This window comes from Somniosus microcephalus, chromosome 6 (assembly GCF_052327205.1).
Source record: "Somniosus microcephalus isolate GS21.2 chromosome 6, FLI_Smic_1.0, whole genome shotgun sequence".
Lineage (NCBI taxonomy): Eukaryota > Metazoa > Chordata > Chondrichthyes > Squaliformes > Somniosidae > Somniosus > Somniosus microcephalus.
The window spans coordinates 63454883-63478105 of record NC_140992.1 but is presented as its reverse complement, the minus strand read 5'-3'; the positions used below and the strand labels follow the sequence as shown (position 1 = coordinate 63478105).

The window sequence follows — 23223 nt, the reverse complement described above, 5'->3', positions numbered from 1 at the left end:
CACAGGCCCAGGTATAAAGGTGATTGACCTGCAGCCCCCTGCCTTCTTGGAGCCCAGTCAACCACGAGAGGCATGCTCTGTTCTTTGCTAATAAAAGCCTTTAGTTACTCTCTTAACTCTCAGTCTTTTATGAGTAATTGATAGCGCATCAGTTTTCACCTCTGTCCCACGTGCACACTTTCCAGCAGGGTCAGTAGATAAAGATCATATTTGGGAATAATGGCTGACTTTTATCTGCTCCCTAGCCTAGGAACACTGAGACCAGTTGTAGCTACTCAGCTGAGATACACTAACTCAACAGAGACCTAGAAACTTCCCAATTTAAAAGTGGTGCATTTATCCACAGAGCAGCTTCTGGAATGTTTTAATGGGACGGAATATAAGTCTGAAGGAAACGCAGCAGATGATCTGCAATTTTATATCAAGAAAGCATTTGACAAAAGCCTCACAGCTGAAGTAAAAGATCAAGGGAGAAGTTACTTGTCAGATAGGAAATTGACTTGACAATGGAAACTGCAAGTCGTTATTAATAATAATTGTTGAGTTGGTCTAGTGAAATCCCAAAGGATCATTCCTATGGTCCCTCCTGTTATAATGACCTTGATAAGGTAATTCTAAGAAGTATGTATACCTTTGCTGATAATGCAAAATTGTGTGAATAGCCAGGATGTGCCAATCAACTGGATATCATTCAAGTAGATTTTCAAAGACCTTCCATCTGGGTAGACAAGTTGCAAATAGCCTTCAGCACTAAAAATGTAAGGTAATTAAAATGCGCTGAATTTTTTAGTTATTTATAATAAGGGGTGTTACCTTGACGAAGGTGAAGGAAGAGAAATTATGTGTATGATAGATAAACCGTCATTCAGTATGTGTTTACAATCTAAGGCTGTGGTTGTCAAAGCAAACAAAAGGTTGGTCTATTTAGCCAGATGATATAAATCCAAAATACCCTTCCTGCCAGCCGCCATTTTGGTTGGGGCCTCCACATGGACAGCCCAGAAGCCTGTCTATTTCAGGTGTGCGCCAATTTCTAGTATACCAGTCCGAGTCCTATGATGTACATAGGACCCCGACACAATTTTGAGGTACCAATGGGCGGGCATACATCACATGACACCGGGTGTTGAGTGGCCCAGCCAGCAGTTCTTAAAGGGACAGCTGCAGGTCCCTCAGGAAAAGGCATATTTTTGTTTTCTGATAAAAGAAAATAATTTTGTGGGCTGAGGAAGAGCATATGTGCTCCTGGCCCCACCAAAATCTTCTAGTCAGGAGCCGCTGGAATTCCTGCCCCTGTTAAAACCGGTGAGGTGCTGTGGGCGCCATAACAGCACTTGAAGCTCACCAGCAATGTTGAAATGAAGCCTGGCCCGCAAAACCATGTCAAGCGCATTGAGCAGGCGGAGCAGTTTCACTGCCCACAGTCCACCCAGGGTTAAAATCAACCTCATGATGTCTCCATGAGAACAGGTATTTAAAAGGGTACAAAGAATAAAAACAAGAATGATTTTAGGACTTAATCTAAATGCTAGAATATATCCTATCAGAAGAAGCTTGGAAACCTTAGTTTGTCTGCACTAGCAAAAAGATTTGTGAGGAATTAGTTGAAGTATTTAAAATTATAATAGAAACTGGGAAGTTATTTGAGCAACCAGGAGCAAAGAACCAGAATATATGATGATATGCTGAAGAAAGTGTGAGCTGTGCTGGAATTACTTTGTCTATAATGTTGTAGATTCACGAGGGCTGCCTGAATTTTCTTTTCAATTTCTTTTAAAATTAAGGAAAGCAAATCCGTGATTTCCCAATATGCACTCCCAGCGGGTGAGATTCCTGCTGGGATCGTACACTTATGATTGTCCATGTAGAGTAAACAGCTAAACTCAGTCAGTGTAGAATTTGTTCAATCATCTGAGAGGAAGATAAGTGGGTTTCTAGTAGGAAGGAGGTAGGGAAAGTATATGCTTGGATTGTGCCATAACATTGCCTGTCTCCACCTCTGCATCAGCCAATCTGGTGCTAAAATTCTCTTCATCACCTCCAGCCTTGACTATTCCAGGGCTCTCCTGGCTGGCCTCTCATCCTCCACGGTCTGTAAACTTTTGCTCATTCAAAACTCAGTTACCAATAGCCTATCCTGCACTAAGTCTAGTTCACTTAGCCCTCCTGTCCTTGCTGACCTACATTAGCTCCTGATCCCCAACACTTCTAATTTAAAATTCTCATCCTTGTGTTTAAATCCCTACATAAACTTGGCCGTCTCTGTAACCTCTTCCAGCCCTGCAAACTCCCCCTCCCAGAACTGTCCGTGCCTCCGACTTTGGCATCCCTTCCTCCCTTCACCTCATCATTGGTGCTTGTGCATTCAGGCGTCTAGGCCCCACACTCTAGCATTCCCTCCCTAAACACCTCCACTCCTCTACATCTTTCCTCCCCTTTAATACCATCCATGAAACCTACCTCTTGACCAATCCTTTGGCCAGATCTCCTAATATCTCCTTTTTTGGCCTGGCATCCATTTTTGTCTGATTATTCCTCTGTGAAGTACATTGGAACATTTTTTCTACATTAAAGGTGGTATATAAATGCCAGTTGTTGCTGTTCTGCCCAAATTGATATTAGCTAGATAGATCTTCATGATCTTGTCTTGTATATAAGTGCAAGTTATTGTTGGTCCGGATTTTGCGATCAGCGGCAAAAGAATGGCGCTCGCCGTTCATTACGCTTACCGCTGCCAACGGACTTTTCGTGAGCTTTAGAGCGGCAACTTGCGGTCATCGGGAGTCCGAAACAGCGCAGCGTCCTCTACCGGGGATCTGGGACCTGTGTGAACAGGGCAAGCAACAGCGTGTCTCTTCAACCAATCAGATTGAAGAATCCTTCCTGAGGCACGCAGCATCTAAACCAGGAAGTGTAAGTTAGAATATTTAATTAAATGTAAAATCATGTACAGAAAGCGAAAGAAAGATGAGATTGAGAGAGAGAGAGATAAAAGAGACAGAAAGAAAAAGTTTAAAAAAAAAGTATTTTCATTTTTAATTTAAAAGAAATCTCCAACAATAATTAAAACTTGAAGGACGAGACTCCACACTTGTAATAGTAGATTTTCAGTGCCAGAGAGGTTGTTTGGCAGTGATTAAGACATACCAAGCCGTTAAAAATTCACTTATACCTGAATGGACAAGCCCTAATTTTTCTGGCGTGTTTATTGGGTATCTACTGGGTAAGTACCGCAACTTCACGCTCTTCATGTATGTGACTACCGAGTCTCTCGGTGAGGTACTGGTGTAGCGAAGCTTGTGGAGGAGCAGGGTAAATCGGGCAGCATCTTCCTGATTTCTGCATTTAACTGCGCATGTGCCGACGCCAGAAGTTGCTGTTCGATTTACTCCATAATAACGGTGAGGGCTGATAGCCTCACCGTTATTCCTACCGCAAAATCCAGGCCGTTGTCTTTCCATGCTGTTATTATTACAACACTACCGTGTGACGTAAGAAAACTACTAGGCACTTGGTCTGAGTATTAAACAAGGCTTTAATCAACTGTTTTTCAACATGGAGATCTAGTTGTGTCCTTCACTAGTTCCTGTTAAAGAATGTCCTGAGCAAGCTGGGCCCATGCCCGAGTATTTATACTCTCCTTGGACAGCGCCACCAGCAGGCCGCCCAGTATTACTTCATAAGTCATTTCCACATGAATGACAAGATTCATGTCACCGTGTTTATTCTAAACTACACATATTTCAAAGAGATTAAGGACGTGTTCTGACTGTAACAGCCTGCTAGTTTCAAAGGAAATGCTATTAGTTAGTTTTGAAGTCATTCGTCTCTCAATTTACACAGAATATTTACATTATTGAATGTTACACAAGATGAATGCTATTGTACACCTAAAGATAAAGAAATAATAGTTCTGACACAGGAAAGAGGAATGTTAAATATATAGCTATTTTGATACTGGTTTACCCCCATTAATACTTTGTTGAACAAAATTTCCCTTGAGCTTCTAAAATAGTCGACATTTTGTCATCATTATCTGCAAGCATATAAGTTTGGAAATTCAAGTTCTTGTGCAATAAAAGGGGCTAAATGGTGCCTTGTAGCAGTTTCAGTGACAGCACTTGCATAACCATTTCCCCTGATATTTGTGATATACATAATTAGTGTAATTTGTGTGAACATCCGCCTGCATAATGGACCACCTAGTAGAGCATTGGCATGAGGTCTGTTACTGAAGGTGATTTAAAGAATTCCTGCCGCTTATGAACTGCACACTGCCAGATTTACTGATGTTGCACTGGAGCAGATGCTGCAGGAAAGAGAGCTGTCCTCTTTGGTACTGAAGGCCACCCTCCACAGAAGTGATTGCTGCAGCAAACCTGGCAGATGATAGCTAATGAATGAGTGCTGCCAGCAACACCCAAAGGACCGGGTTCCAAATATGTAAGAACATACCATACCTGAAAGAATAGTCAAGTCTGCCCAACATCTTTCTATGCTAAGTAACCATCCCACGTGTATATGCCACAACATGTTTCGTTCTGACGGAAGGTCACGGACCTGAAACGTTAACTCTGTTTCTCTCTCCGCAGATGCTGCCTGACCTACTGAGTATTCCAGCACTTTCTTTTATATTTCAGATTTCCAACAGCCACAGTATTTTGCCTTTCGTATTAATGTTTTCTCATAGTCTGTTGGTCTTTTATTGCTTCCCATTGCATGATTTTACAACCCTCTGAATATGCATGCCCATAATGCAAGCATGCCACAAAGACGAGCTACAATTTGCATCTGAAACTGCAACTGTTGTCTCATTAAAATCTTAAAGCAAATCTTCTAACACAATCTAGCTGCACGATGCATGACACACACGATAGGCATCACGTTGGGCACAAGTCTGTCACTGTACATGCTCCTTAACCTACCAACATCCCAAGACTACTTCTCTGTTTACAACACTAGTTGACACATAATATAGGACACCTCTGGAGGAGGGCCCAGAAATTACAAGCTCTTGACTCTTTTTGAGGAGGCTACAAATGACAATATTGGCAATTAGAGTAATGAAGGAGTAGAGAAAAGTGAAGCCAGAGGCCTCTCCCAAACTCTGATTAATACCATCCTCTTGTCCCGCTACTCATTCACCACTCACTCACAGACGTACACTTAACCACAAAAGCAGTATCTTACAATACGATAGCAAAATACAGCGGATGCTGGAAATCTGAAATAAAAACAGAAAATGCTGGAAATACTCAGCAGGTCAGGCAGCATCTGTGGAGAGAGAAACAGAGTTAATGTTTCAGGTTGATGACCCAGTTCTGATGCAAGTTCATCGACCTGAAAGGTTAACTCTGTTTCTCTCTCCACAAATGCTGCCTGACCTCCCGAGTGTTTCCAGCATTTTCTGTTTTTATCTACAATACAACCATTTCTGAGCCCTCTTGCAGTTTGGAACGAGTCCCTTTTAGAATGTGCCGTCGTGTCCTATTAGCAAGTCTTGCAATTTTGCAATTTTTTTTTAAAGTGTTCTTCGAGCCAGTATTATAACATATGTTCCTCTTTTATTAGGCCTGGAGGAACACCCTGTCTGCATTGCTGACTTGCTCAAAGCAAACTAGTATCTTACCTTAACCTGCATTACTAACACCAACTTTCAAAACCAGCAGCAAATCTATGCACACCCAACCGGATTTAGATCGTGAGCTTGAGGAGCGAACATCAGATGAGTCACAGCGCACAAATGAGGATGAGGAGGTAGTGCTGGCATAAAAGCAGAAGGAATTTGCCCAGCAAGCCAGCTTGGTTTCTTTCTCAACCACAAGGCTGAGGGATTTAGATCTTACAAGATTTTCATATTGCAGTCTGAACAAAATTGTCTACAGTAGTCACTTCTTCTTAGGCAGTACCTCGGAACCAAGGATGACTTGCTTCCACATTAAAAATGAGTTCGCAGGTGACTGATGAGTCCAATGTGGGACCTACAGTCTCTGTCACAGGTGGGGCAGACGGTGGTTGAAGGGGCGGGTGGGTGGGGTGCTTGGGTTGACGTGCGCTGCCTGTGCTTGGCTTCTGCTTGCTCCCGGCGAAGAGACTCGAGGTGTTCGGCGCCTTCCCGGATGCTTCTCCTCCACTTTGTGCGGTCTTGGGCCAGGGATTCCCAAGTGTCGGTGGGGATGTTACACTTTTTCAAGGAGGCTTTGAGGGTGTCCTTGAAGCATTTCCTCTGCCCACCTGGGGCTCCGAGTAGAGCGCTTGTTTTGGGAGTCTCGTATCGGGCATGCGGACAATGTGACTCGTCCATTGGAGCTGATCGAGCGTGGTCAGAGCTTCGATGTTCGCCTGAGCAAGAACACTGACGTTGGTGCACCTATCCTGCCAATGGATTTGCAGGACCTTGCGGAGGCAGCATTGGTGGTACCTCTCCAGTGCTTTGAGGTGCCTGCTGTACATGGTCCATGTCTCTGAGGCATAGAGCAGGGTGGGTATCACTGCTGCTCTGTAGACCAGCAGTGATCTGAGGAAGAGTGTGTTTGAAGACCAGGACCTCAAGCCCGGCACTAAGTAGTCACTTATAGAATCATAGAATGGTTACTGCATGGAAGAAGGCCATTTGGCCCATCAAGCCCATGCTGAGCCCATCTGGCTTCATTTTCCCTACTCCCTCATTACTCTCATTGCCAATATTGCCACTTGTAGCCTCCTCAAAGGGAGTCAAGGGCTTGTAATTTCTGGGCCCTTCTCCAGAGGTGTCTTATATTACGTGGCAACTTGAATCTGTCCAAAGTACCAAATAGGAGCATGGTAGAGTCCACTTGCCACACTTATGCAGTCAGACAGGAAAAGTGCTTGACACCTTCATCTACCATGATGCATGTGGCAAGTCCAGGGCATCTTCAGCAAAAGGCCCTTACATACGTCCTAAGCCAAGTCAAGGTATCTCCTGGTAATGCTTATGGAGGTCTTAAGATTTAATCTACCCTTGTCCAGCCTCATTTTATCTGCAGTCTGCAACTTTCCATGGCTGCTGCAAGGGTGTCATTAATTAGGGCTAAAAAAGATAGTTTTGGCTTCTGAGGATTTGTCTTTTCAGTCTCCCTTCACATTTAAATGAGTCAATACAATCTGACATAGATGATTGCAGTAAAATGAAAGCAGCTTCTGAGAAATGGGCACTGACCAGCATATTATTGTCAGTAATAACAACAGAAAATGCTGGAAAAACTCAGCAGGCCAGGCAACATCCGTGGAGAGAGAAATAGAGTCAACGTTTCCGGTCGAAACCCTTCGTCAGGACGCTATCATATTTTGCTATCATATTATTGTCAGTGTTTGCTGATGAGGTGCATATTGCTGGAGGAAAACCCCTTTCTGTTCATGTAGCTCATTGCATTGAGCATAAGGGCCCCAATGACCACAAGGGGGCCACTACTGACCCACTGTAAACACTTATGATTACAAGAATCTCCAAGCTATATTGTAAAATTGTGGGTAATGTTAAACTAAAACACCACAATATATGAGACTATGGGGCTGATTTTCCTCCTGCTTCCCCCCCATCGCCCATCATCACAGTGTATGTGGCTGGTGCATGTCTTGCATGCACCCAATTTAAATTCTGCTGAATCTGGCTAGTTTTCCAGGTTTAAGATGCCAGTGCTATGCTCTATATATTCTCTGACTAGAAACTCAACTAAACTAGTCACATAAATGCCATGGATACTAGAGCAGGTCAGAGGCTGGGTATTGTTAAGTCTGTGTTTTCTAGTTGTAATTACTAACACAGACTACAAGATTAAAGTTCAACAGGTCTTTACTGGTTGGAGGTCAGGACTATACTAAAATACAATATTACTACACAGTGCTTATATACCGGTGGTCACCACCGGTATTACGTATACAGCAGCCAGAGAAAGTAGTACATCTCTTAAGGTGGAACAGGCTTAAGTTCTCTTAAGGTGGAACAGGTTACATACACCACAATCCTCCCTTTTTAGCTTAACAGTCATATCCCCATTTAACATAACATAATAACATATATAACTTCAGGTATAAACAGTTCAATGGTTCAGTCTCTCAGGAGGCCTTCTGATTCGGTTTGGATAACGCCTTTCAGTGGTCTTTGATTCCTGTTGCTGAGGTGACTCCTCTAGTTGGTCTCCCATGCATTGGGTGTTATCATCCTCAGGTACATTCCCTGCCGAGGTAGATGCTTCAGGTTCATTAACGTCTTCCACAGTTGTCTCTGTCGCAACCATGGGTTCGACCCTTGCTCTCGATTCTACCAGTTGATCCGCATGACGCCTTATCACATTGTTACCAATATCTACTGTGTACATTAGAGGTCCTTGTCTGGCCCGAATTGTTCCGGACTGCCATTTTTCATTTCCATAGCCCCTTGCCAACACTGGTTGTCCTACGTCGAAACTTCGAGTGGTCTTGTTATTAATATGCCGGAACTGTTTGTTTTCCACTTCCCTCCGCACATTTGGTTTTAACAAGTCCAACCTGGACCACAACCTCCTGTTATAAAACATCATGGCAGGACTTTGGTTAGTCACTGCATGAGCGGCGTTTCGATATGCCATTAGGAAATTGTCCACCTTGTGCTGTAGCGGAATCTGATCATCGTTCATGGCCTTTATTGCCTTTTTGAATGGTTGGACAAATCTCTCGGCCAACCCGTTTGTCGCCGGATGATATGGGGCAGAGGTATAATGTTTCACCCCATTCTTCTTTAAGAATTTTTGGAATTCTTCCGACACGAACTGTGGTCCGTTGTCCGAACAGATCTGTTCTGGCAATCTGTTCCTTGCGAATATTGTTCTTAACACCGCAATTGTCTTTTCTGAAGTAGTGGTATTCATCTTGATCACTTCTGGCCATTTGGAATGTGCGTCCACCGCAATTAGGAACATGGAGTCCATGAATGGACCAGCAAAGTCAATATGTATGCGTTGCCATGGGGTTGAAGGCCATTCCCATGGGTGTAGTGGTGCGATCGGAGGTGCATTTTGCACTTTTTGGCACCCAGCGCAGCTTTTCGTCAACTCCTCTATCTGTTGGTCAATGCCCGGTCACCATACATAAGCCCTAGCAAGACTTTTCATCTTAACTCCCCCCAGATGACCTTCATGCAGTTCTTTTAGAACTCTTTCCCTTAACTTGGGAGGAATAATCACTCTTGTCCCGTACATCAAAGTACCATGGCAGACGGACAGCTGGTCTCGCCTTGCCGAGAATGCCGGTAACAGAGGATCACCACGTGTTGGCCATCCTTTCACTGTCACCTCGTAGACTCTGGACAGTGTCGGGTCGTTCCTGGTTTCTCTTTCAATACTTGCATTGGTGACTGGTAAACACTCGATGATGATCGAATGAAATAACTCAACAGGGTCAACTTTCGTCGTTTCTTCTTCTTCAGGTAGTGGCAGGCGCGACAGCCCATCAGCATTGCCATGCTGCTTCGTACCTTTGAATTCTATTTGATATTGATGTGCCCCTAGGAAAAGGGACCATCTCTGGAGACGCTGTGCTGTCATCACTGAAACACCCTTCTTAGGGTTAAAAATGGATACCAACGGCTGATGGTCTGTCAGAAGTGTGAATTTTTGGCCCTGCAGGCAATGATTAAACTTTTTCACTCCCCATACAAGGCTGAGAGCCTCCCTATCGATCTGCGCATAGTTGCGCTCAGCGGAGGTCAATGATCTGGATGCAAACGCGACTGGCCTTTCCGTGCCATTTGGCAACTTGTGTGAGAGTACTGCCCCAATACCATATGGAGAAGCATCACAAGCCAACCGAATAGGCAGTGTCGGCTTGAAATGAGCCAACACTTCCTCTGAGGTGATCAATTCTTTGCTTTTGCGAAATGCCTTCTTACAGTTTTCGCTCCATTCCCATGGTACCCCCTTCTGTAAAAGAGCGTTTAGCGGGTGCAGTACCGTGGATAGATTTGGTAGAAATTTATGGTAATAGTTAATCAATCCTAGAAACGACCTCAACTGAGAGACATTATCCGGAGCGGGAGCCTTTACAACTGCCTCTATCTTGTCAGGAGACTTATGAAGCCCCTCCCGGTCAATGACATGACCACAGTACGAGATCCGCTTCTGGAAGAACTCACATTTCTGCCGATTAACTCTAAGTCCATACTCTTTCAGTCTGTTGAGCACCAGTTCCAAGTTTGCGAGGTGTTCTTCATCACCATCACCTGTAATCAGAATATCGTCCAGGTAACATTGTGTGCCTGGAATTCCCTGTAATACCTGCTCCATGGCCCTCTGCCAAATTGCTGGAGCCGATGCCACTCCAAAAACCAGCCTATTGTACCGGTACAAACCTCGATGCGTGTTGATCGTGAGGTATTGGCGTGACTCTTCTTCAACCTCCATCTGCAAGTACGCCTGCGCCAGGTCTATCTTGGTGAAGTGTTTCCCGCCAGACAACGAAGCAAAAATATCCTCAATCCGCGGAAGCGGATACTGCACCGTGTGAAGCACCGGATTAACAGTGATTTTGAAATCTCCACAGATGCGAACCTTCCCTGGTTCTCCTGGCTTGTTGCTCGAAGGACGTTTCATAACGGGAACAATGGGCGTAGCCCACTCACTCCAATCTACCTTAGACAGTACACCTGAACGTTCTAGCGCTTCGCTTCCAGTTCCGCTTCTACAGTAGGTCGTATTGCATAGGGTACCGGTCTGGCTTTAAAAAATTTTGGGTGTGCATGTTCATCAATCTTGATGTTTGCCGTAATTCCTCTCAGTGTTCCCAGTCCCTGCTGGAACACCTCTTTAGCATCATCCAATATTTTGGACAATCGTTTAGGTTTAACATCTGTTTCCCCGGAATCTACCGTGAGTGCCTTCAAGGAGTGCCAGTCCATATTCATTTTCCTAATCCACTCCCGTCCCAGTAGTGGTGGACCTCCTTCAGGTAGCACATATAAGTCCATTACTTGGCTTTCTTCGCCCTTGTGGACCACTTTTACCTCTATCTTTCCGATGGGGTACACTCTTTGCCCCGTGTATGTTTTCAATATAATCTCCGTATCCTGTAAGGGAATATGTTGGAATAACCTTTTGTAATCTTTCTTATTCATGACCGTCAATGCCGATCCAGTGTCCAATTCCATCTTTACTTGGACTCCTGCTATCTGAAGGGTGACCCAAATTGTCTGGAGATCTGCATCCTTACCAACGTTGTGTACTCTTAAGCTACCTAGTTCATTACTGCTAGCGTCTGAATCTGACTTCTGTTCGGTCGAACTGTTCTTTGTCACCTTGTGTACCTTTGCGTATTTTCCTTGCGGTGACTTTTTGTTGCTGGTCTTCTTTCCTGACCGGCATACTTTAGCTATGTGGCCAAGCCTGCCACACGTTCTGCATTCTTGGTTTTTAAACCAACACTGGTTCTGATCGTGCGTTGTCTTTCCACAACGATAACATTTTACAGTACTCAAACCCAATTTATTTGTACTGAGTTCCGGTGACCGTAGCTGCATTACTGCCGTGCCTCTCGCTGCGGCTTCGTGTGCTGCTGCCATAGTGACCGCTTTCTCAAGCATCAGCTCATTCTCCTCGAGCAGTTGCTTTTGTGTATCTTCTTTTAATAAACCCCACACAAATTTATCTCGTAGCGCCTCTGTCAGTCTCGTTCCAAACTGACAGTACTTTGCTAGCTTACGCAATTCCATTAAATATTCAGCATTGCTTTCATCCTTCAGCTGCCTTCTGCTGTAAAATTTAAATCGTTCCGCTAGCATCAGCGGCGTGGGGTTTAGATGATTTTTCAGGACAGTAACAATCTCCTCGAACGTCTTATCCGCCGGTTCATCTGGTGATAAAAGGTGTTTCAATTGCCCGTATGTCTTCGCACCCATTAAGTTTAATAATGTTAGTGCTTTCTCTTCATCTGGAATTTTATTTGCTTTACAATAATTTTGTATGCGTTCTACATACATGGCCCAATCTTCGATGTCGCTATCAAAGGTATTAATGTTCCCATGTTTAGGCATTGTTGCAATTTAATTTATTTTTATTTTTATCCAAGATGGCGGCTTCCCGCTCTTGTCTTCGTCCTCCGCCTACAAAATGGCGGTTTTCCCACGCTTGGCGGTCTTCACCCGTCTCCCAACGCTGTCTCCGCTTCACCGCGGCTCTCGCGCCTTCAGTTGCCCCAGACGCTGCGCCTTTTTAGCCCGAATGCGGCCCGGCCCTTATCACCAGCCGCGATCGATGTCCCCGCGCTGCGCCTTTCGGCCCGAATGCGGCCCGGCCCTTATCTCCGGTCGCGATCGATCTCACCGCCCTTATTCCTCCGTCTTCCTTCCCCATCTGTACAGCCAACGCGGCCGACTTTCTGGTCGCGTCGCTGCCCGGCTTACCCACCACCGAGGAAGAAAGAAGATAGCTGACAGCCGCTGATGGAGGCTTCAAGTTCAGGATGTCTTCTGCACTCTGGTTTCTCGATGTCTGCCGCGCGCCATGTCTTCCAGCAGGGTGATGAGGGTGGAAGCCTCTCTTCGACGTCCGTTTTGTGGACGAAGCCGCCGTGGATATAAACTGCCGCAGGGTAAGAATCAGACTCGTCGCCACTGTTAAGTCTGTGTGTTCTAGTTGTAATTACTAACACAGACTACAAGATTAAAGTTCAACAGGTCTTTACTGGTTGGAGGTCAGGACTATACTAAAATACAATATTACTACACAGTGTTTATATACCAGTGGTCACTACCGGTATTACGTATACAGCAGCCAGAGAAAGTAGTACATCTCTTAAGGTGGAACAGGCTTAAGTTCTCTTAAGGTGGAACAGGTTACATACACCACAGGTATTCTGCAGCAAGTGGCTCACCTACTGACTCCCCAAAACCTCTCCACCACCTACAAAGCACAAATCATGAGTGTGATGGAATATTCTCCACTTGTGTCAACAACACTCGAGTCGCTCGATACCATCCAGGACAATGCAGTCAGCTTGATTGGCACCCCATCCACCAGCTTAAACATCTACTCACTCCACCACTGGCGTACTGTGGCTCCAGTATGTTCTGTCTACAAGATGCACTGCAATAAGTCACCAAAGCTTCTTAAGTAGCACCTCCCAAACTAGTGATCTCCACCACCTAGAAGGACAAGGGAAGCAGGTGCATGGGAACAGCACCAGCTCCAAGTTTCTCTCCAAGTTACACACCATCCTGATTTGGACATATATTGCCGTTCCTTCATCATCATCAAAATCCGAGGACTCCCTCCGTAACAGCACTGTGGAAGTACCTTCACCACACGGACTGCAGCGGTTCAAGAAGAGCTCGCCACCGCCTTGTCAAGGGAAACTAGGGCAATAAATGCTGGCCTTGCCAGCGATGCCCACATCCAAACAATAAATGAAAAAATATGTTAGCACACGCAAGCTATTACTGCCACTTCAAAAAAAACTTTGAAGATCATAATATAGCAACCACATTTGTTGGCAAAATTAAACCACTAACTGCACAGAAACAATGGCTTTGGGACATATTTGAACTTCCAATGTACTGACTATGTAAGAAATGACTTCTCCCCAGACATGCTAATATATACAGTGTACTTGTTAATACTTTATTTAATGTACTGTAGCTGTTTTATTGATGTGGTTGTGGCTGATGCTCAAAGGATAGCAATTCTTGCTTTAAAACACATTTTGTTTAATTGAGGAACCTAACCAAAGAGCCAAGGCCTAACATGCAGGATAGCACCAAGGTTACAAAGAATAGAAGAGAAGGCACCGTAAATTAGGAAGTAGTGGTTATATTTGGACACAAAAGTAGATTGTGTGAAACCTCTCCAGTTTACAGAGTAGTGTAATTTAACTTCGGAGCTTGAAAATGTTGGTATTTTACATGTACTAGATTCAGTCTGATGGTACAGAAAGAACTTATTTTTAAAATGAAACTACATGCATAATTTTGAATTATACAGCCCTACCTACTTGTCTCAAATTGGTTATGTTGACATCCCACTTATATTGACAAAAAAGTGAATTCACAGGCCCTTCTCTGCACATTAATATCAAATATATACCATGTATGTCAACGTCGATAACACAAACTCTGGCACATTTAATTTGACAATTTTTTAAGTTCCTAACAGTATTAAAGGCTTCTAATTACCACTTATGCCACGGGGTCTTATCTTCATGTGTGACTTGGGACTACAATGTCAATGAGAGAGCCTTGTTTTTTATGTGCACCCCAGACAAAACTTACTGCACCAAGGGACAACTGTGTATTGGGTTATACAACAAAAAGACCGTGTTTCAATTCTTGTCACCACCAACATGATGGGAACGGATAAGCTACAGCCTCTTGTAAATCGAAAAACCCGATGCTTGTGACGATAAGCCACTTAGGTCAACTAAATTAGAATGGTCCCAACATGCTGACAAGCAGTAGGGCTGCATACAAATATTGGTTCCAAATTTTGGGTCTGTTTTAGATATTCTATAGGGTACAGCAGTGCGAGTCACTCTTGTAAGCTGCCCATGTTCAGGAAGCTACCCATACTGCCCAACGTCTAATTATGTGATAACATAACCTGGGGGCTACATTCTGAACTGCATATCATGTCACTCAAAGCCAAGTGCCTCCCCTCTATCCAAAGTTGGACTGAAATGCTTGGGGAGATAAAGCTAGATATGAATGCTTAATTTGTTTCATTTTACAAACAGAAAGTGAGCATACAGAGTAACAGATGCAATAAAATCTCACCTTGATTCCACTAACTACAGTATCCTCCACGAGAACAAGGAAAAATGCTTTAAAAAAATTATGTCCGTGTGTAATTGAGACACGGACTGCAGGAGTTGGTTATAACAGGTCTTTACTGAGTGGAGACAAACTGGAACTAACTATGCAAAGTTACTACACAGGCTTATATACAGGGGTGGTCACTACTGGTACTGCAGTATATAGTTCCTTCTGCAAAGTACATACACTACAATTCCTCCCCTTTTAGCTAAACAGTACATAACATTCGATTAATAATTAAATAACATATTTACAATTACAGTTGTCATATACATTAGCTGAAGTTAAGCAATTATACGTTCAGTCTTTGAGGAGGCTTCCTGATTCTGTCTGGATAACGCCTCTTTGGGGTATCAGGTTCTTCTGGCAGAGTTGATTCGGAATCAACGTCGTTGGGTTCATCTGCTTCCAATATTCCCGATTCTGAGGTAGATGCAATTGGTACTTCGGTTTCATCACCAGGTGTATCGGATCGTGGTGTGGAATTGACGTTTTCCAGTGACTCTAGAATCTGGTCAGCATGGCGTCTTACAATGCTCTCTCCAACGTCCACGGTATACATTAGAGTTCCTTGCCGTGTACAGATCGTTCCTGGCTGCCATTTCTCAGTGCGGTAGTCCCGGGCCAAAACTGGTTGACCTATCTTAAAACTCCTGTTCGGCCTTTCATTCATATTCTGAAACTGCCTGTTCTCCACATCTCTTCTGATGTTTGGCTTAACCAAATCCAAGCGGCATCGTAGTCTTCGATTGAAGAACATCATGGCTGGAGTTTGGTTGGTAACCGCATGTGTCGCATTCCGGTAGGCAAACAAGAAGTTATCCACCTTGTGTTGTAGGAGTATGTCTTCATTACACATTGCCTTGATAGCCTTCTTGAATGTTTGAATGAACCTCTCAGCCAATCCATTGGTGGCTGGATGATATGGGGCGGATGTGTAATGCTTAACACCATTGTTCTTTAAGAACCTCCGGAACCCTTCAGACACAAACTGTGGTCCATTGTCGGAGCAAATCTGTTCAGGCAGCCCATTTCTGGCGAATATGGTTCGTAAGACTGTGATAGTTTTTTCTGTGGTGGTTGAGGACATTTTTATTACCTCTGGCCACTTTGAATGTGCATCCACCGCAATTAAAAACATCGAGTCCATAAATGGACCAGCAAAATCAATGTGCACCCTTTGCCATGGAGATGAGGGCCACTCCCATGGATGTAGAGGGGCTTGTGGTGGGGCGTTTTGGACCTTCTGGCATCCTGTACAGCTCTTGGTCATCTCTTCGATTTCTCTATCGATTCCCGGCCACCACAGAAACGCTCTGGCTAAGTTCTTCATTTTTACTGCTCCCAGATGACCCTCATGAAGCTCATTGAGCACTCTATCCTTCAATTTGGGTGGAATTACTACTCTGGATCCACACATCAAGGTTCCTCTGCACACTGACAGCTGTTCTCTTCTCGGCGAGAATGCTGGCAACAGTGGTTCGCCATGTGCTGGCCATCCCTTCACCGTTAAATCATAGACCCAGGAGAGTGTCGGGTCATTTCGTGTTTCCTTTTCTATGTTTGCATTCGTCACAGGTAGACATTCAACTATGGTTGAGTGGAATATCTCCACTGAATCCACTGCAGGTGCTTCTTCCACCGTCGGCAACGGTAGGCGCGACAATCCATCAGCATTCCCATGCTGTTTAGTTCCTTTGTACTCGATGTCATATTGGTGTGCCCCTAGGAAAAGGGACCACCTCTGTAGCCGTTGTGCTGTCATTATCGGGACGCCCTTCTGAGGGTTGAAAATGGAGACAAGAGGTTGATGATCAGTTGGTAGAGTAAATTTCTGTCCGTGCAGGTAGTGATTGAACTTCTTCACCCCCCACACCAGGCTGAGGGCCTCTCTGTCAATCTGGGCGTAGTTACGCTCGGCTGAAGTTAACGAGCGTGACGCAAAAGCTATCGGCCTCTCTGAACCATCAAGGAATTTATGTGACAGTACCGCTCCAATGCCGTAGGGAGACGCATCACACGCCAGTCTTATCGGTAGTGATGGGTTGTAGTGAGCCAATACTTCTCTTGAAGTGATTAGGTCTTTACTCTTCTGAAAGGCCCGCTTACATTCATCGCTCCATTTCCATGCTACTCCAGTTTGTAGTAGGGCGTTCAGTGGGTGCAGAATTGTGGACAAATTCGGCAAAAACTTATGGTAGTAATTCACCAATCCGAGGAATGACCTCAGTTGCGACACATTTTCAGCCGCTGGAGCCTTAACTACCGCTTCAATTTTGTCAGGGGAATTATATAACCCCTCTTCATCAATCACGTGGCCACAATACGATATCTGTTTCTTAGAAAACTCGCACTTGGGGCGATTGGCTCGTAGCCCATGTTCTCTTAGTCTAGTGAGCACCTGCTCTAGGTTGGCAAGGTGTTCACTATCATCTTCACCTGTCACTAGGATGTCGTCCAAGTAACACTGAGTCCCCGGAATCCCTTGCAGGACTTGTTCCATCGCTCTTTGCCATATCGCCGGAGCTGATGCTACTCCGAATACCAGTCGATTATACTGGTAAAGACCTTTGTGAGTGTTTATCGTGAGATACTTCCTAGAGGATTCTTCAACCTCCATCTGCAAATATGCTTGTGCTAGGTCAATTTTTGTAAAACGCTTCCCTCCAGATAGTGAGGCGAAAATATCTTCTGTCCTCGGGAGAGGATATTGTACTGTGTGAAGGACTGGGTTTACCGTCACCTTGAAGTCCCCACAGATGCAAACCTTCCTTGGCTCCTCAGACTTATTGTTTAACGTTTTCTTCATGACAGGAACGATGGGTGTCGCCCACTCGCTCCAGTCTACCTTAGATAACACGCCTGCATTCTCCAGATTCTCCAGCTCTGCCTTGACGGCTGGGCGAATTGCATATGGTACCGGTCTTGCTTTGAAAAACTTGGGAATTGCATTCTCTTCTATTTTTATTGAGGCGGTTACACCTTTAAGAGTTCCCAGTTCTTGTTGAAATACCTCTTTGGCGTTAGCTAAGATTTTTGACAATCGTCCAGGTGTGACGTCGTCATCCTGATTACCAGCCATCGTCAGTGCCTGAATGGAGTGCCAGTCTAAACTTATCTTTCTGATCCATTCACATCCCAATAATGGTGGTCCACCATCTTGCAGTATGTACAGATACAATTTCTGTATTTCCTTGCCGTTGTATTCGACAGGCACCCTTATTTTCCCTCCGCGGTATACTTTTTGCCCCGTATACGTCTTCAAGACAATGGATGTCTCTTTCAAGGGTATGTGTGAGAATAGCCGCTCGTAGTCTCATTGATTCATGACGGTCAGGGCTGATCCTGTATCCAATTCCATTTTGACTTGGGACCCTGCTATCGTGAGGATGACCCAAATGGTTCGGTGATCCTCTTTTGCGATTACGTTGTGAAGTTTGAGACAGCTTAGTCTCTTGTTCCCGGATTCACTATCGCTCATCTGGTCTTCGGAACTACTGTCCGTCATCTTTTGTACTTTCCTGTACTGTTCCTTAGTAGCCTTTTTGTTGTCGTTGGTCTTCTTCCCAGACCTGCAAACTCGTGCAATGTGTCCCATCTTTCTGCATTGCCTGCATATTTTGTCCTTGGACCAGCAGTCCTTCTGGTCATGGGTTGTTCTGCCACAGCGATAACATTATTCAAATCCCCGTGTCATTTCGTGGGTGCCGTATTCCTGTGGCTTTTGCTGTATTTCCGCAGCTCCCCTTGCTGCTGCTTCGTACGATACTGCCACGCTGAAAGCCTTATCTAGCGTCAGCTCTTTCTCTGAGAGTAACCTCTTCTGGGTTCCTTCACTCAGGAGTCCACAGACAAATTTGTCCCGTAGAGTATCTGTCAGTCCTGCTCCGAACTGGCAGTGCTTTGATAGCTTGCGTAGTTCCGTAAGATAATCAGCATTGCTCTCATCTTTATGCTGATTTCTCCTGTGGAATTTAAATCTTTTTGCTATCAGCAGCGGTGCAGGATTTAGGTGTTCCTGTAGGATATCAACAATTTCGTTAAAACTCTTCGCCATCGGTTTGGCTGGAGTAATCAGGTTCCGCAATAGGCCGTACGTTCTTGCGCCCATTAAGTTTAGTAGTACCGATGCCTTTTTCTCATCGGCTACTTCGTTTGCCTCGCAATATACTTCGACTCTTTCCACATACGTGGTCCAGTCTTCTATTGCATTATCGAAGGCAGTGATATTGCCAGTCTTCGGCATCTTGGAAATCTAAGATGGCACCTCCCGCGCTTTGCCTTCTTCCCCGATTTAACAAAATGGCGCCTCCCGCGCTTTCTGTCTTCTCCGCTGCTGCTAGCGCTGTTGCTGGCGTTTTATGCCTTGATGGCGACGCCCTATGGTCTTCGCGCACTTCCCCCCGCGCTGCTGCTAACGCTGCTCTCCGCGGTTCCCGTGGCAAACTGCAGCTCCTCGTGGCTTTCTGCGCTTCTAATTTCTTTTATTTCCCCGTCGTCGGAGCAACCCTACGGGACACTTTCCTCCCTCTTCTCGGGTCTGTACGCTGCCCGGCTTCGTAGCACCGGCCGCGCCCTGTGTGCTCCACCCTCTCTCTCTCTCTCCTCTTCCCGACAACGCTGTTCGGCCCCGTTGAAAAGCCACCCGATCGAGCTCTAGCCTGCCGCAGCCCAGGAAGGATCAGTGTACTACCTGCCACCAGCCCGCTTAGCTGGAACACCATCGACAGGATAACCAAGCCCCGCTCTTGACAGCCTCTCCTGCAAATCTTCAACTCCGATGAATCAGAGGCGGTTGCCCACGGTCGATGCCCATTTCTTCTGTTTGTTTTATTTTTTTTCTTTCTTCCTTCTGGCCTCGACCTCTGACAACTTCGCTTCAGGGATGGATCCCCATGAGGTGGTGCAGACTGTAGGTAAGTTCGGATCTGCTCGTCGCCAGTATTATGTCCGTGTGTAATTGAGACACGGACTGCAGGAGTTGGTTATAACAGGTCTTTACTGAGTGGAGACAAACTGGAACTAACTGTGCAAAGTTACTACACAGGCTTATATACAGGGGTGGTCACTACTGGTACTGCAGTATACAGGGGCTGCAGAATATAGTTCCTTCTGCAAAGTACATACATTACAAAAATAGTTACACTGTCCCTATCACTTAACTGACCTGCTCTGTGCTTGAGCTCAGTAAGTTTCCCTTCACTCAGGCTTCATCTCCACACCAAGCTGGCTGGCTGACTGCCCGTGTGTCTCTTTTTCCCTTTTCTCTGTGTACCCAGCGAGTGAGAGGGTTGCCCCTTTGAATCCTTCCCCAGTCAATGATTCAGCAGTAGATCTGTCAATAAAAAAACACTTCCACCTCCTTGGGGTGTGGGTTGAAAGAAAACATTTCCTGCAATTCTCAAAATGCATAAGGGAGATCCTGGCTTGGGATGAGACAATTGACCCTCATTTTATCCGCTTGAAATAAACCGTCAGCTGTGACATTCCACAAACTGCTTCGCCTGTCTTTTATACACATCTTTAATGTAGGTTTTTAAAAAAAATTGTGTCAATTCATTTTGTTGTAAAACCCAACACTTGAACACAATTTATTTCCAGATTTCTTCTGTGAAGAAAAAAATTATCAAATGTTCCAAAATGTGATGACTGCCTTTATTTTCAAGGATACATTTTTATTTTTTTGTGAGCAACCGACTTCTCTAACCTGTCTTACTACCCCCGCAGAGAGCCACTTACTGGATGTGCATAATGAGCTGATCTACAGCCTCTTGTTCAATGCGTGTAATGATGCAATGCAAGGAAGAATCTGAATCCAGAAAGGTCTGACCAAAAACTGACATCATTTGTCCCAGTGTTCATATCTGACTAAATTTTAATTTGTGACTATAAAGGCAGGAAACAACTAAAACACACACTGGTCTTTCGTTTTTTCTATTATCTCTGGCACAGGTTTCTTTACAAAATGATAAAAATCTGGCTTAGAACTTTTCTCCAAAGCACTTGATTAAACAGCATTGTTCACATATATGCAGAGATTTTTCCTGTGAAGTGCAGGCTTATCTGTAGAAGCTGTCATCCCTTGTCTTCTGACTAAGGACTCTGCAGTGTGAGAATTTCCACAGGGAACAACAGTTGACAACAAAGGTAGATTAAAGTGGGCATTATCTAATGGAAGGTCATTTTTGCAAGTAAATCCCAGTGCAAATTTTGATCAACCGGTGAGCTGTCAACAATTCAGAAAGAGAAATGTGACACTGTTCTACAGCAGCAAATGCAATCTATTTATTGTTTTTGCTTTGAACATGCCATTTATTGTTTTTGCTTTGAACATGCCATTTTGAGCTTCAAATATTTAATCCAAACAAATTTCCATCATTCTAGTTCATTTTAAATGAATATAGGCTCTCGTTATCTACATCTTGTTTGTGATTTTGAAGTAAAAATCCTCAATCCTTCTCCCTTGTGAATTTAATGCCACATTGTCACTGCTTTCAGAATATTACTAGGCAATTATCTGAGCATCGGTGAATGTCACTTCAGGATTTTACACTTTACCTTTGCACTATTTAGTGTGTGATTGTATTGTGAGCCTGCATTCAGTGCTGTTTTGAATGTACTATTATTGTTTCCTGACTTACTTTCTAGAGGTGTTTTATTAAAAGAGAAAGGGAAAAAAGCAATTGTAGCAATCCGAAACCAAAAACTACTTTTCAACAAAACCAATTTGCATTTATATTTGCATTTAATTGAGAGCAGAGAAGCCCTGGAGCCAGGGGAGAGTAAAAGGTAAATGCATGGGATCAGTGCAGATGAGGGAGCTGGTCTGAGGAACAGTTGTAGGAAGGTGAAGCAAACAAGTTCAGAAGCAGCAGTAGGAGCTTGAGGAGCTGATCCAACTCCGTCCAACGAAGGGTAACAGAGGAGCTCTGAAGGAGTAGAGTCAGTGCCATCGGAAGCAAGCGGAAAGCAGAAAACCAGAGAATATTTTCCAACATGGTTTAAGCGCTTCACGCACAAAATTAAAATGCTGAAGCAGAAAAAGTGTGACCATGTAATTTGTTGTTGGAATCTGTAAGTTGTGGCCAATCATTGATTTTGCCCAAAAAATATTCAAAATACCAGGGAAAGCAGTTCCATGATACTCTGATGAAATTTCCTCCAATTAAGTATTGGGAACACCGAAACCATTGTCTTTTGGTCCCCACCACAAACTCCGTTCCCTAGCCACCGATTCCATCCCCTGCTTGGCCACTGTCTGAGGGTGAACCAGACTGTTTGACACTGAGCTGAGCTTCCAACCCCATATCCTCTCCATCAACAAGACCACCTACTTCCATCTCCGTAATATTGCCCCTCTCCGCCTCTGCCTCAGCCCATTTGCTGTTGAAACCCTCATCCATGCTTTTGTTACCTCCAGATTCGACTATTCCAATGCTTACCTGGCCGGCCTCCAACCTTGCACCCTCCGTAAACTTGAGGTCATCCAAAACACTGCTGCCGGGGTCCTAACTCTCACCAGTCCTATTCACCCATCACCCCCGTGTTCATTGACCTACAGTGGCTCTCGGTCCGGCAATGTGTCAAATTAAAAATTCTCATCCTTGATTTCACATCCCTCCATGGCCTCACCCCTCCTTGTCATTGTAACCTCCACCCGCCATACAACCCTCTGAGATCTCTGCACTCCTCCAATTCTGAACACTTGCGCTGCCCCAATTTCCATCGCTACACTATTGGTGGCCGTGCCTTCAGCTGCCTCGGCCCTATACTCTAATACCTTTCTGCCACCCCAAACCTCTTCACCCTTCTACTTCTCTCTCCTCTTTTAAGATGCTCCTTTTTGATCAAGCTTTTGGTCACCTTCCTAATATCTCTTTATGTTGCTCGGTGTCAAATTCTGTTTGATAACATCCTGTGAAGTGCCTTGGGTCATTTTACTACATTAAAGGTGCTATATAAATGCATGCTGTTGACAAATTTCAGAATCACCATAACAATAGATTTCACTTCTGTGAAAGTATCTTATGAAGAAATGACTCATTGAAATGTCAATGAATGCAGATTTTAAAAGTCTATCCAAGGCAGATGCTCCAGCTTTGTCTTAAAAGTCCACCTATCTTCACAACATTATTGTTCTTTTTGTCTGAAAATTCACAGCTGAAAACAAGTCATAGTTTTTCTACTCCAGATACTTTCAAAAAGTCCAAAGACAGCCTCTATATAGTTTGAAGTTTGACCCTGTTTTGCATTGGTGTGTTTCAATTTGATCGGAATTACTGCCGACTTTGCTGAGGTATTCTGCATGGGAATTAATGCGTACTTTTTGGAAATTTAATTGTGTGCCAGTGCAGCAACAATTCTAAAACTCTGCAACAGAAAATTTGTATCAATTCAAATCATGTACACTTAATCTAAAAATTTCTACA

At 44.4% G+C, this 23223-nt stretch overlaps 1 protein-coding gene across 2 annotated transcripts in view; it reads left to right on the top strand.

The window, feature by feature from the left end:
* Positions 1–23223, top strand: part of naaladl2 (N-acetylated alpha-linked acidic dipeptidase like 2) — a 1153361-nt gene that overhangs the window by 677668 nt on the left and 452470 nt on the right. The window lies entirely within an intron of this gene.